This window comes from Schistocerca nitens, chromosome 2 (assembly GCF_023898315.1).
Source record: "Schistocerca nitens isolate TAMUIC-IGC-003100 chromosome 2, iqSchNite1.1, whole genome shotgun sequence".
Lineage (NCBI taxonomy): Eukaryota > Metazoa > Arthropoda > Insecta > Orthoptera > Acrididae > Schistocerca > Schistocerca nitens.
The window spans coordinates 1193967168-1193980830 of record NC_064615.1 but is presented as its reverse complement, the minus strand read 5'-3'; positions in this window follow the sequence as shown (position 1 = coordinate 1193980830).

Here is a 13663-nt window from a genome sequence, read left to right as displayed (position 1 = left end):
CTAGACTCATAGGAGAACCACCAAAAGGTGCCCGGGGCAGCAATAGTATCCCAGAGAAAAGTCGGCTGGAGGACGATGTATTGAATCGCGACGCAATTTGTGTGTTCCATCGTCATTAATAGGCTCTGACGTTACAATTACCTGTCAGTTTTGCGTCGTATTCGGAAAACTAGACTCACAGGAGAACGACCATAAGGTGCCCGAGGCAGCACTAGACCCTTGGAGACAGGTCGGCTGTAGGACGATGTATTGAATCTCGACGCAATTTGTGTGTTCCATAGTCATTAAGAGGCTCTGAACGTTACAATTAACTGTCAGTTTTGCGTCGGATTCGAAAAACTAGACTCACAGGGGAACGACCATAAGGTGCCCGAGGCAGCAATAGACCCATGGAGACAGGTCGGCTGGATGACGATGTATTGAATCGCGACGCAATTTGTGTGTTCCATCGTCATAAAGAGGCTCTGAACGTTACAATTAACTGTCAGTTTTGCGTCGGATTCAAAAATCTAGACTCACAGAAGAACGACCATAAGGTGCCCGAGGCAGTCTAATGAATTCTCTGATTATTACTTTGTTTTGTGGTTTTGATTCTGATGAAAGTCTTTGTGTGTTGTGAATGCAGCTTGCCGCTAACTTGGTGTAATGTTTGTCTGTACAGAAGTGTATCTGTCGTCTTTATCGTTCCTTCACTCTCACACCTGAATCAGTACAGTAAAGTCAGGGCTTCGTGTATTATGATTGGCTGATCCGTAAAAGGACAGACAAACAATTATACTACTGGAGGATTCCAAGTAATTTCTAGAATTACATTCTCTCTCTCTCTCTCTCTCTCGAATTTATATGTGTGCAATGCCAATATAAATTACTTGAGATCAGCCTGGTCGAATCTCCGGTAGAGCCCTTCGTCTTAATACTCAGCGGCGGTCTTGCTAGAAAAAATCTTTACATTTGTTATTATTATTAAGCGCTGCATTCGTTGGGAAAATCGATCGTTTGAACCATTCGTTCAGTTTACGACAGATCTAATATTTCAGATGTGGACGAAGCCTTTTTGGACGATTTATAAAACTCATAGATTGCAGGTTCTCTTCGTCACAGCTGAAACTTCCCAATTAAGTACAGGCCTAGACAATCATCAATGATTCATACAGAGAACTCATTCTTCATTCACTCTGTAATAAAATGGTCACAAACCTTATTTCTGTTGAAAGATGTATATTGAATCCATGTTAATTACAGGTTCCGTTTCCGTGTATTTTAAGTCTCAGGAAATTTACTTTTCTTACAGGTTTATCATTTCTTTATCTATCCCGCTATCGGCACAAATTTCCCTTGTTCGCTTTTGTGCGAAGAAGAGTACCTAAACTTCTTTAGGAATCCAAAAATCCTCCCACCGATATTTCCGAAACTGTTCCCTTCTCTCTCTCTCTCTCTACTATATTAACCATGGAGCATACTTATCTGTACCTCTGTTGTTCCAAAGAATAAACGTACTAGAAAATTACCTTGTCGTCGACGAGCTGTCGGCGCATCTCTTACTAGAAAAATCTAATCCGATACTTTTCAAACGTAAATAAATGTGGATGATTTGATTTATCACTATTAATTAGTGCGTGGTAGAGGGTAATTTTCCGTGGGGATATTACAATGCCCCTCGCAGCGGCGAAGTTTGTGAGCTCAATTTTGATTCACCGAACACACTTCGCGAGCTATCTATTAGCGTGGATAACCCGGAAGTGATGATTGTCAGTCCTCCGACTGAAAAAGGATATTCTGTTTTAGACAGACGAAGAAAAGAAATGTGGAAAACAGAAGAAATGAAGAGACAGGTACCGCGACTGTATTGCTTTTACGTGCATCTCGGTGTTATGTTTGCTGTGCACAACCAAGGAAGATGATCTTTCATGAACTGTTGTCAGGGTCTACCCATTCGGGAACTTTCTTAAGCAGGGAAACCTTGGAAAACCTCTTAAGCTTAGACCCCCAGCCTACGGTACATAGAAGATAGGAAAGCCTATAGAAGAACAAAAATAATTTTGAAATTTATCTCTAAAGAAAAGATAGGGATCAATTTGTATCACGATTTGGAAAAGGGTAGTTTGTGCCTCTAGCAAAAAAAAACTTTTTACAATAAATAACGTGAATTTGCGTTTTACAATCTTGCTCCTAGTACAATGTCTTGCGGTGCTAAACTCCCCCAGGTCTTGCATGTCCCCGACGTCCACATTTGTAGTCGGTCTTCTACGCGGCCCCCTTTGTAGTTGATCTTCTACGCGGCCCACAATGGGAAGAGTAGAAGGAACAGGGATACTCGAATTCACATGCAACATTCATTCCAAAAGAATTAGCAGTGACCAAAAGGAAGACTCTTCCTGTAAGAGAACTGATTAGGTTTCACCGTCCAAGATTCTCCTTTTTGAAAGCAAAATCCTTATGGCTTCATGGATCCTTTTTGTTACGACGTATTTCAATGAATTCAACTCTTAATTAATGATGTTGCCAAAAGCATCATCCGATTTACTCTCGTTTGAATACTCCTTTTTACTTTGCCTCCCCACTGGTACTTATAAGTCCAAACGCTTTAACAAATTTTCTATGACTGATTTGTTCTTCGTAATTTAAAGGATTCATGTAACTTACTATAGATTTTGGATTCAAATCATCGAATAATGGAAAGTGTAGTTCATTTTATCCCAAGACATCATCCATATTCCCTTAATAAGTCATATAATTTAGCTATCCTCAAAACTTTTTATTCTAAACACATATATTTCTTCGCTTTAGTGCTGAAATGTAAAAATTATTAGCATTGAGGAATGCGGATTCGCTTCTTTCATTTACTCTCTGATTCATACTGCGTTCATCCATGCTCATCTATGGAAATGGATTTTTCAAACAGAATTCCCAAACGAACACAAACCATTAAACAACTATTAATTCTATGAATATTACTTTTTTTTTTAATTATTCATTAATAAATTAAAAACTCTTAACTTCTAATTATAACACCTATTCCTTTTAAAGTTCAACATGAATCAGTTTATCCTCGCGTTTGGTGCGAGTCTCTTATAAAGCATATCTGTGTCGTCTCTATCGATTTTAATTCTCGCGCCGACGTCAACTGTTTTGCGCGGGAAATTGTTTTTGCGGCGTTAACCGTCACTCACGATTCACTACCACAACACATCCCTTCACACGTTTACCCATCTAAGCGTTCACATGAGATTATATATGAATATTCACTTTAAACCTTATTTTGATTATTCAGCGTCATTTGCGGGAAACATTTCATTCTTCTCGCAGGTCAGTCAGATACTTTATACATCTTGATCACATTAGCAAAGCTAAAGTTCTATGTTCACTCAAACCACAGGTGAAGCCTATCTCCACTATCCTTTTTACAACACTCAATAGTAATAATTAGTCACTATTTCTATATTCTATGTCATTGATTAACTATTTCACTTTAAAGGTTTTTAACACTACACACACACAGTTCATTGTTATATTTTTTTACGAGCGTTCATCTCTGTCACTCGGAACACCATTCCTCCCTATCTCCTATTCTTCATTATATCTTTTTAAGTCATTATGAGGAAATAACCCTTTTATTTTGTTCGATCCCGGGTATGCTTTTGGCACTACCAACAATGGGGAGCAGTATGGACTTGTAGAGGGTTCGATCAAACCCCATTTCAACATGCGATCTATTTCTTTTTGAACTTGAGCCTTTAACCTCCAGGGAACAGGATAGAAAGTTCGACAATATGTTTCGTGCGGCTTAACGTAGAGATGGCATATGTATCCTTTAATCACTCCTGGCCTTTCATCAAACACGTTTTCATACACTAATAATAATTCTTTGAGCTGCTTCTTCTGATCTTCAGTGATGCAGTCGGATTCATTTAACTTCTCATACACTAATTGACCGAAATCTCCTTTGACTTGGAACTCATTATTTGCGTGCTGTTTAGAATTCTGTGCAGTCCTGATTACTTGCACACTGATCCCACTATTATATTTTCTGGTGAGGCTTTCTTTTTTCAACAAGTCCAACTCAATTTCTTGTTTATTTATATTTAACCAAATTTTTCCTGTTTTAAAATCTATTCTGCATCCGTATTGACGTAGGCTGTCGACTCCGATAATGCAGTCTACCACCAAATTTTTCACAACAAGGAACGTGCTTAATATTGCTACATTTCCTACTTCTACACTAAGTAGTGACTGCACTTTTACATTCGCCGATCGAGCCCCAACGGCGCCTATTATTCTACAATTTTGAACTGGAAAAATTGGTACTCGTCTTATATTTCTGATCTTGTTGAATAGAGCCTCCGAAATAACATTTGTGGTTGCAGCTGTGTCTAAAACCGCCACTATAGGTACAGTCTCCAAAATTACTTGCACTTCGGCTACTGCCACCTGTTCCTTATCCTCATCTTGGGGTTCTAAGTCTTCGGTCAATTCATCTGCCAGTAATCGTCCATCATTATACGTTAGCATTGGTACACATATCCTGTTGCCCCTCAACCTATTGTTGACCGCTCCTCCGGGGCACGAGTGGGTCCTTACAAGTTTGTTGGATTTTGATTCGCCTGGTGGTTGACATCGTCCGTTACTTCGGTAATTACCGGTTGATTCGTAGATGTCCGTCCCCACTGATGTTGGTTGTTGGAGTTTATTCCCCCCCGGTTGATTCCACTTTCTATTACCGTTATTATTCCAAGCTTGCGGTCTGAAATTCCTTTCGTTTCCCCATACTGGATTGTATCTCTTCCCATTCCTGTTATTCCTTGGATAGCCCCTCGCAAGACTATTGCCAGTATTATTGTTAAGATTTTGAGGGGTTTCTCCACTATTTATCGATCTCTGTGCGTTCCCTTGCCTACCATTTGCCGGAAGTTCTATCTCTCTATACTGGAATCTGTTATTACGTGCTTTCTGGCTGTTCTCTTCTATAATGTCTATATGATCTAACGTCGTGAGGAACGACTCCAGGTCTTTATCGTTGCCGTAAATTAATTGATTCCGGATGGTAGTTGGTAGTCTTGCCTTAAGTATGTTTATTATGTCTGGCAAAGGCATAGGTCTGTCCCAATATCTTGTTTTATTTATATATTTTTCAAAATACTTCCTAAGGCTTCCTTTCGAAAAAGAGAAAGGCTCTGGGTAGAGCACCTCCTGCCTTAGGCGTTCCTGTACCCCTTCTGACCAGAATTTTGCTAAAAACGCTTTTTCAAAATCTTCATAGGTCGAGCAAACAGAAGTCATGTCCGAGGCCCAGATCGCCCCCGAACCTTGTATATACCCAGTAACGAAACTGATCTTCTGCCACTCCGACCAATTTCTGGGTAGCACTCCTCTAAAACTTCGAATAAAAACAATCGGATGGACCCCCCTTTTGTCAGTGTTAAAAATCTGAAATTGCCGATGCTTTATCATTTTTTCTTCGGCATGACAAAGGCTTTCATAATCTCCATCCGCTAAAACGTCACGCGAACAACTAGCTCGTGGCAATTTGATATTCGAGTTACTTACACATGTCGGTATTGTGTGCGAATGTGCAGTAACGGGGTCTATAGTCGCTGACAACTTCTGCTGTCGGCCTGTATTCATTTGTTCTGAGCCTTGTTGTGAAACGCGTATCGACTCTTCGATCGTTTGTTTCCAATGCTCGATATCAGCACCTAACTGCTGTCGCACTTCCTCAAGTCCTTTCGCAAACAAATTCTCTTCCTGTTTGCCGCATAGACTCTGGAATGCTGCTTTAACATTTTGCTCAACGTTTTCACACATTAGCCTTTTGTTTTCTAATGTGATTTCGGATAATTTACCCGTTAATACATTAATCTGGTGGTCAATAACGTCTTGACGTTCTGTCAGATGTTCCACACTTTCCTTTAGGTTCGTCTGCGTACGTGCCAATTCAGGGAGTTGCGCAATTGCACATGACATGGCATCTTGCTTTTGTACTAACTGCGGAACCATTTCCACCTGTTCCCGTACGGTATCTATCTTAATAGCCACGTACTCCTTCATTTCTACACGAACGCGTTGAGTAGATTCCTCACATTGAGCTTTAACCAATTCGATTTGTGCAGTTAATTTTCGTTCCGTCTCTTCGGCCTGATCTTTTAGTTCCTTTGTCTTTTCCTCTATCCGCTGCTCTAATTCGGAAAAACTATCATGTAACTGCTGCTTAATCTCAGCTTTCAAATTTTCCTGCACTTCAGTAACTGAAGCTAATTTTGTATTCAAATGGTTTTGCCCTTCAGTAACTGAGGCTAATTTCGCATTAATGTCGTTTTTCATATTATTCATACTCTCGGTTATCATTTGCATCTGTCTCATTATAATTACTAATGGATCTAATCCATGTTGCATCGCTGCTGTTACATCTCCAGCCGTGTCTACCGGGCGTTCTATTGCGCTATCTGTAGCTATCGGTTCTACAACACTTCTTACTACCTCATTATCATCGGTGCTCACAGCTGAAGGCTGTTGCGTGTTGCTCTGCTCTGCTTGACTCATCTTAAACATTGCCCTAGTTAAAACCATATAAACATTCTACAGTCAAGATTTATATATATCTCCCTTCACACAAGAATTCTTTCGTATAGTACTTATACGGCTAAATACAACTAGGGCAGTTCAATCAAACTACGTCTTGTATGAACACAATTAGTAAATGTTCAAATCTACGTCTACTTCCAGAATACTAGCAAGCCTTAATTAAAAAATAATAGATCTCGCCTTTTGTCTGCGCCCTGCGTGCTAGTTATCTGTGGATCCAAGTAATTCGACTGCGAGTATTTCTTCTCTTTTTTCCAAGTTAGGTTGTCTCGTCGTCGTTCACATGAAACAAAGAACAAAATTATTTTAACAACGTCCAAAAACGTGTCCTGTCACGGATTGGCCATTCTAATGAATTCTCTGATTATTACTTTGTTTTGTGGTTTTGATTCTGATGAAAGTCTTTGTGTGTTGTGAATGCAGCTTGCCGCTAACTTGGTGTAATGTTTGTCTGTACAGAAGTGTATCTGTCGTCTTTATCGTTCCTTCACTCTCACACCTGAATCAGTACAGTAAAGTCAGGGCTTCGTGTATTATGATTGGCTGATCCGTAAAAGGACAGACAAACAATTATACTACTGGAGGATTCCAAGTAATTTCTAGAATTACATTCTCTCTCTCTCTCTCTCTCGAATTTATATGTGTGCAATGCCAATATAAATTACTTGAGATCAGCCTGGTCGAATCTCCGGTAGAGCCCTTCGTCTTAATACTCAGCGGCGGTCTTGCTAGAAAAAATCTTTACATTTGTTATTATTATTAAGCGCTGCATTCGTTGGGAAAATCGATCGTTTGAACCATTCGTTCAGTTTACGACAGATCTAATATTTCAGATGTGGACGAAGCCTTTTTGGACGATTTATAAAACTCATAGATTGCAGGTTCTCTTCGTCACAGCTGAAACTTCCCAATTAAGTACAGGCCTAGACAATCATCAATGATTCATACAGAGAACTCATTCTTCATTCACTCTGTAATAAAATGGTCACAAACCTTATTTCTGTTGAAAGATGTATATTGAATCCATGTTAATTACAGGTTCCGTTTCCGTGTATTTTAAGTCTCAGGAAATTTACTTTTCTTACAGGTTTATCATTTCTTTATCTATCCCGCTATCGGCACAAATTTCCCTTGTTCGCTTTTGTGCGAAGAAGAGTACCTAAACTTCTTTAGGAATCCAAAAATCCTCCCACCGATATTTCCGAAACTGTTCCCTTCTCTCTCTCTCTCTCTACTATATTAACCATGGAGCATACATATCTGTACCTCTGTTGTTCCAAAGAATAAACGTACTAGAAAATTACCTTGTCGTCGACGAGCTGTCGGCGCATCTCTTACTAGAAAAATCTAATCCGATACTTTTCAAACGTAAATAAATGTGGATGATTTGATTTATCACTATTAATTAGTGCGTGGTAGAGGGTAATTTTCCGTGGGGATATTACAGCAGCACAAGACCCTTGGAGACAAGTCGGCTGGAGAACGATGTATTGAATCGCGACGCAATTTGTGTGTTCCATCGTCATTAAGAGGCTCTGAACGTTACAATTAACTGTCAGTTTTGCGCCGATTTCGATAACCTAGACTCATAGGATTACGACCAAAAGGTGCCCGGGGCAGCAATAGTACCTCGGAGACAAGTCGGCTGGAGGACGATGTATTGAATCGAGACGCAATTTGTGTGTTTGATCGTCATTAACAGACTCTGAACGTTACAATTAACTGTCAGTTTTGCGTCGGATTCGAAAAACTAGACTCTCAGGAGAACGACCATAAGGTGCCCGAAGCAGCAATAGACCCTTGGAGACAAGTCGGCTGGAGGACGATGTATTGAATCGCGACGCAATTTATGTGTTCCATCGTCATTAAGAGGCTCTGAACGTTACCATTAATTGTCAGTTTTGCGTCGGATTCGAAAAACTAGACACACAGGAGAACGACCATAAGGTGCCCGAGGCAGCAATAGACCCTTGGAGACAAGTCGGCTGAGGACGATGTATTGAATCGCGACGCAATTTGTGTGTTCCATCGTCATTAAGAGGCTCTGAACGTTACAATTAACTGTCAGTTTTGCGTCGTATTCCGAAAACTAGACTCACAGGAGAACGACCATAAGGTGCCCGAAGCAACAATAGACCCTTGGAGACAGGACGGCTGGAGGACGTACAGACTCAGTCTTCCTGTACTTTAGTCGGCATTGTGTCTCTTATATTTAATTCCGATGCAAATTCTGTATTTGATCATCAATGGGAAGGTCCAAGGGATACAGTAAACCTGCAGAGGTGCATCGGAATGTAAAACTGATGACAAATTAAACGCTCAAATCATAGACAGTAGGAAGACTCAGTCTTCCTGTACTTAAGTCGGCATTGTGTCTCTTATATTTAATTCCGATGCAATTTCTGTGTTTCATCGTCAATGGGAAGGTCCAAGGGATACAGTAAACCTGCAGAGGTGCATCGGAATATAAAACTGAAGACACAGGAAGCGCTCAAAACATAGACAGTAGGAAGACTCAGTCATCCTGCTCTTAAGTCGGCACTGTGTCTCTAATATTTAATTCCTATGCAATTTCTGTTTCATCGTAAATGGGAAGTTCCAAGGGATACAGTAAACCTGCAGAGGTGCATCGGAATGTAAAACTGGTGACACAGGAAACGTTCAAAACATAGACCGTGAGAAGACTCAGTTTTCTTGTACTTAAGTTGGCGATGTGTCTCTTATATATAATTCCGATGGAATTTCTGATTTTAATCGTCAATTGAAAGGTCCAAGGGATATAGTAAACCAGCAGAGGTGCATCGGAATGTAAAACTGATGACACAGGAAACGCTCAAAGCATAGACAGTAGGAAGACTTAGTCTTCCTGTACTTAAGTCGGCATTGTGTCTCCTATATTTAAATCCGATGCAATTTCTGCGTTTCATCGTCAATAGGAAGGTCCAAGGGATACAGTAAACCTGCAGAGGTGCATCGGAATGTAAAACTGGTAACACAGGAATCGCTCAAAACATAGACAGTGGGAAGAAACAGTCTTCCTGTACTTAAGTTGGCATTGTGTCTCTTATATTTAATTCCGATGCAATTTCTATGTTTCGTCGTCACTGTGAAGGTCCAATGGATACAGTAAACCTGCAGAGGTGCATCGGAATGTAAAACTGGTGACACGGGAAACGCTCAAAACATAGACAGTAGGAAGACTCAGTCATCCTGTTCTTAAGTCGGCACTGTGTCTCTAATATTTAATTCCTATGCAATTTCTGTGTTTCATCGTCAATAGGAAGTTCCAAGGGATACAGTAAACCTGCAGAGGTGCATCGGAATTTAAACCTGGTGACACAGGAAACGCTCAAAACATAGACCGTAAGAAGACTCAGAATTCATTTACTTAAGTCGGCGTTGTGTCTCTTATATATAATTCCGATGCAATTTCTGATTTTCATCGTCAATGGGAAGGTCCAAGGGATACAGTAAACCTGCAGATGTGCATCGGAATGTAAAACTGAAGACACAGGAAACTATCAAATCATAGCCAGTAGGAAGACCCAGTCTTCCTGTACTTAAGTCGTCATTGTGTGTCTTATATTTAATTCCGAAGCAATTTCTGGGTTTCATCGTCAATGGGAAGGTCCAAGGGATACAGTAAACCTGCAGAGGTGTATCAGAATGTAAAACTGGTGACACAGGAAACGCTCAAGACATAGACAGTGGGAAGACTCAGTGTTCCTGTACTTAAGTTGGCATTGTGTCTCTAATATTTAATTCCGATGCTGTTTCTGTGTTTCATCGTCAATGGGAAGGTCCAAGGGACCCAGTAAACCTGCAGAGGTGCATCGGAATGTAAAACTGATGACACATGAAACGCTCATAACATTGACAGTAGGAAGACTCAGTCTTCCTGTAGTTATGTAGGCATTGTGTCTCTTATGTTTAATTTCGATTGAATTTCTGTGTTTCATCGTCAATGGGAAGGTCGAAGGGATACAGTAAACGTGCAGAGGTGCATCGGAATGTAAAATTGATGACACAGCAAACGCTCAATTCATAGACAGTAGGAAGACTCAGTTTTCCTGTACTTAAGTCGGCATTGTGTCTCTTATATTTAATTCCGATGCAATTTCTGTGATTCATCGTCACTGTGAATGTCCAAGGGATACAGTAAACCTGCAGAGGTGCATCGGAATGTAAAACTGGTGACACGGGAAACACTCAAAACATAGACAGTTGGAAGACTCAGTCATCCTGTTCTTAAGACGGCACTGTGTCTCTAATATTTAATTCTTATGCAATTTCTGTGTTTCATCGTCAATGGGAAGGTCCAAGGGATACAGTAAACCTACAGAGGTGCATCGGAATTTAAACCTGGTGACACAGGAAACGCTCAAAACGTAGACCGTAAGAAGACTCAGTTTTCATGTACTTAAGCCGGCGTTGTGTCTCTTATATATAATTTCGATGCAATTACTGATTTTCATCGTGAATGGGAAGGTCCAAGGGATACAGTAAACCTGCAGAGGTGCATCGGAATGTAAAACTGGTGACACAGGAAACGCTCAAATCATAGACAACAGGAAGACTCAGTCTTCCTGTACTTAAGTCGGCATTGTGACTCTTATATTTAATTCCGATGCAATTTCTGTGTTTCATCGTCAATAGGAAGGTCCAAGGGATACAGTAAACCTGCAGAGGTGCATCAGAATGTAAAACTGGTGACACAGAAAACGGCCAAACCTTGACAGTAGGAAGACTCAGTCTTCCTGTACTTATGTCGGCATTGTGTCTCTTATATTTAATTCCGATGCAATTTCTGTGTTTCATCGTCAATGGGAAGGTCCAAGGGATACAGTAAACCCGCAGATACGCATCGGAATGTAAAACTGATGACACAGGAAACGCTCAAAACATAGACCGTAAGAAGACTCAGTTTTCTTGTACTTATGTCGGCAATGAGTCTCTTATATTTACTTCCGATGCAAATTCTGTGTTTCATCGTCAATGGGAAGGTCCAAGGGATACAGTAAACCTGCAGAGGTGCATCGGAATGTAAAACTGGTGACACAGGAAACGCTCAAAACATAGACAGTAGGAAGACTCAGTCTTCGTGTACTTTAGTCGGTATTGTGTCTCTCATATTTATTTCCGATGAAATTTCTGTGTTTCATCGTGAATGGGAAGGTCCAAGGGATATAGCAAACCTGCAGAGGTGCATCGGAAAGTAAAACTGATGACACAGGAAACGCTCAAAACATAGACAGTAGGAAGACTTAGTCTTCCTGTACTTAAGTCGGCATTGTGTCTCTTATGTTTAATTTCGATGTAATTTGTGTGTTTCATCGCCAATGGGAAGGTCCAAGGGATACAGTAAACCTGCAGAGGTGCATCAGAATGTAAAACTGGTGACACAGGAAACGCTCAAAACATAGACAGTAGGAAGACTCAGTCTTCCTGTACTTAAGTCGGCATTGTGTCTCTTATATTTAATTCCGATGCAATTTCTGTGTTTCATCGTCACTGTGAAGGTCCAAGGGATACAGTAAACCTGTAGAGGTGCATCGAAATGTAAAACTGGTGACACAGGAAACGCTCAAGTTATAGACAGTAGGAAGACTCAGTCTTCCTGTACTTAAGTCGGCATTGTGTCTCTTATATATAATTCCGATGCAATTTCTGATTTTCATCGTCAATGGGAAGGTCCAAGGGATACAGTAAACCTGCAGAGGTGCATCGGAATGTAAAACTGATGACACATTAAACGCTCAAATCATAGACAATAGGAAGACTCAGTCTTCCTGTACTTAAGTCGGCATTGCGTCTCTTATATTTAATTCCGATGCAATTTCTGTGTTTCATTGTCAATGGGAAGGTCCAAGGGATACAGTAAACCTGCAGAGGTGCATCAGAATGTAAAACTGGTGACACAGGAAACGCTCAAAACATAGACAGTAGGAAGACTCAGTGTTCCTGTACTTAAGTCGGCATTGTGTCTCTTATATTTGATTCCGATGCAATTTCTGTGTTTCATCGTCAATGGGAAGGTCTAAGGGATACAGTAAACCTGCAGAGGTGCATCGGAATGTAAAACTGATGACACAGGACACGCTCAAAACATAGACAGTAGGTAGACTTAGTCTTCCTGTACTTAAGTCAGCATTGTGTGTCTTATTTTTAATTCCGATGCAATTTCTGTGTTTTATCGTCAATGGGAAGGTCTAAGGGATACAATAAACCTGCAAAGGTGCATCGGAATGTCAAACTGGTGACACAGGAAACGCTCAAGACATAGACAGTACTAAGACTCAGTCTTCCTGTACTTATGTCGGCACTGTGCCTCCTACATTTAATTCCGATGCAATTTTTGTGATTCATCGTCAGTGGGAAGGTCCAAGGTATACAGTAAACCTGCAGAGGTGCATCGGAATGTAAAACTGATGACACAGGAAACGCTCAAATCATAGACAGTAGGAAGACTCAGATTTCTAGTACTTAAGTCGGCATTGTGTCTCTTATATTTAATTCCGATGCAATATCTGTTTTTCATCGTCAATAGGAAGGTCCAAGGGATACAGTAAACCTGCAGAGGTGCATCGGAATGTAAAACTGATGACAGAGGAAACGCTCAAAACATAGACAGTAGGAAGACTCAGTCTTCCTGTAGTTAAGTCGGCATTGTGTCTCCTGTAGTTAATTCCGATGCGATTACTGTGTTTCATCGACAATGGGATGGTCCAAGGGATACAGTAAACGTGCAGAGGTGCATCGGAATGTAAAACTGATGACACAGCAAACGCTCAATTCATTGACAGTAGGAAGACTCAGTTTTCCTGTACTTAAGTCGGCATTGTGTCTCTTATATTTAATTCCAATGCAATTTCTGTGATTCATCCTCAATGGGAAGGTCCAAGGGATACAATAAACCTGCAGAGGTGCATCGGAATGTAAAACTGGTGACACAGGAAACGCTCAAAACATAGACAGTACTAAGACTCAGTCTTCCTGTACCTAAGTCGGCACTGTGTCTCTTATATTTGATTCCGATGCAATTTCTGTGATTCATCGTCACTGTGAATGTCCAACGGATACAGTA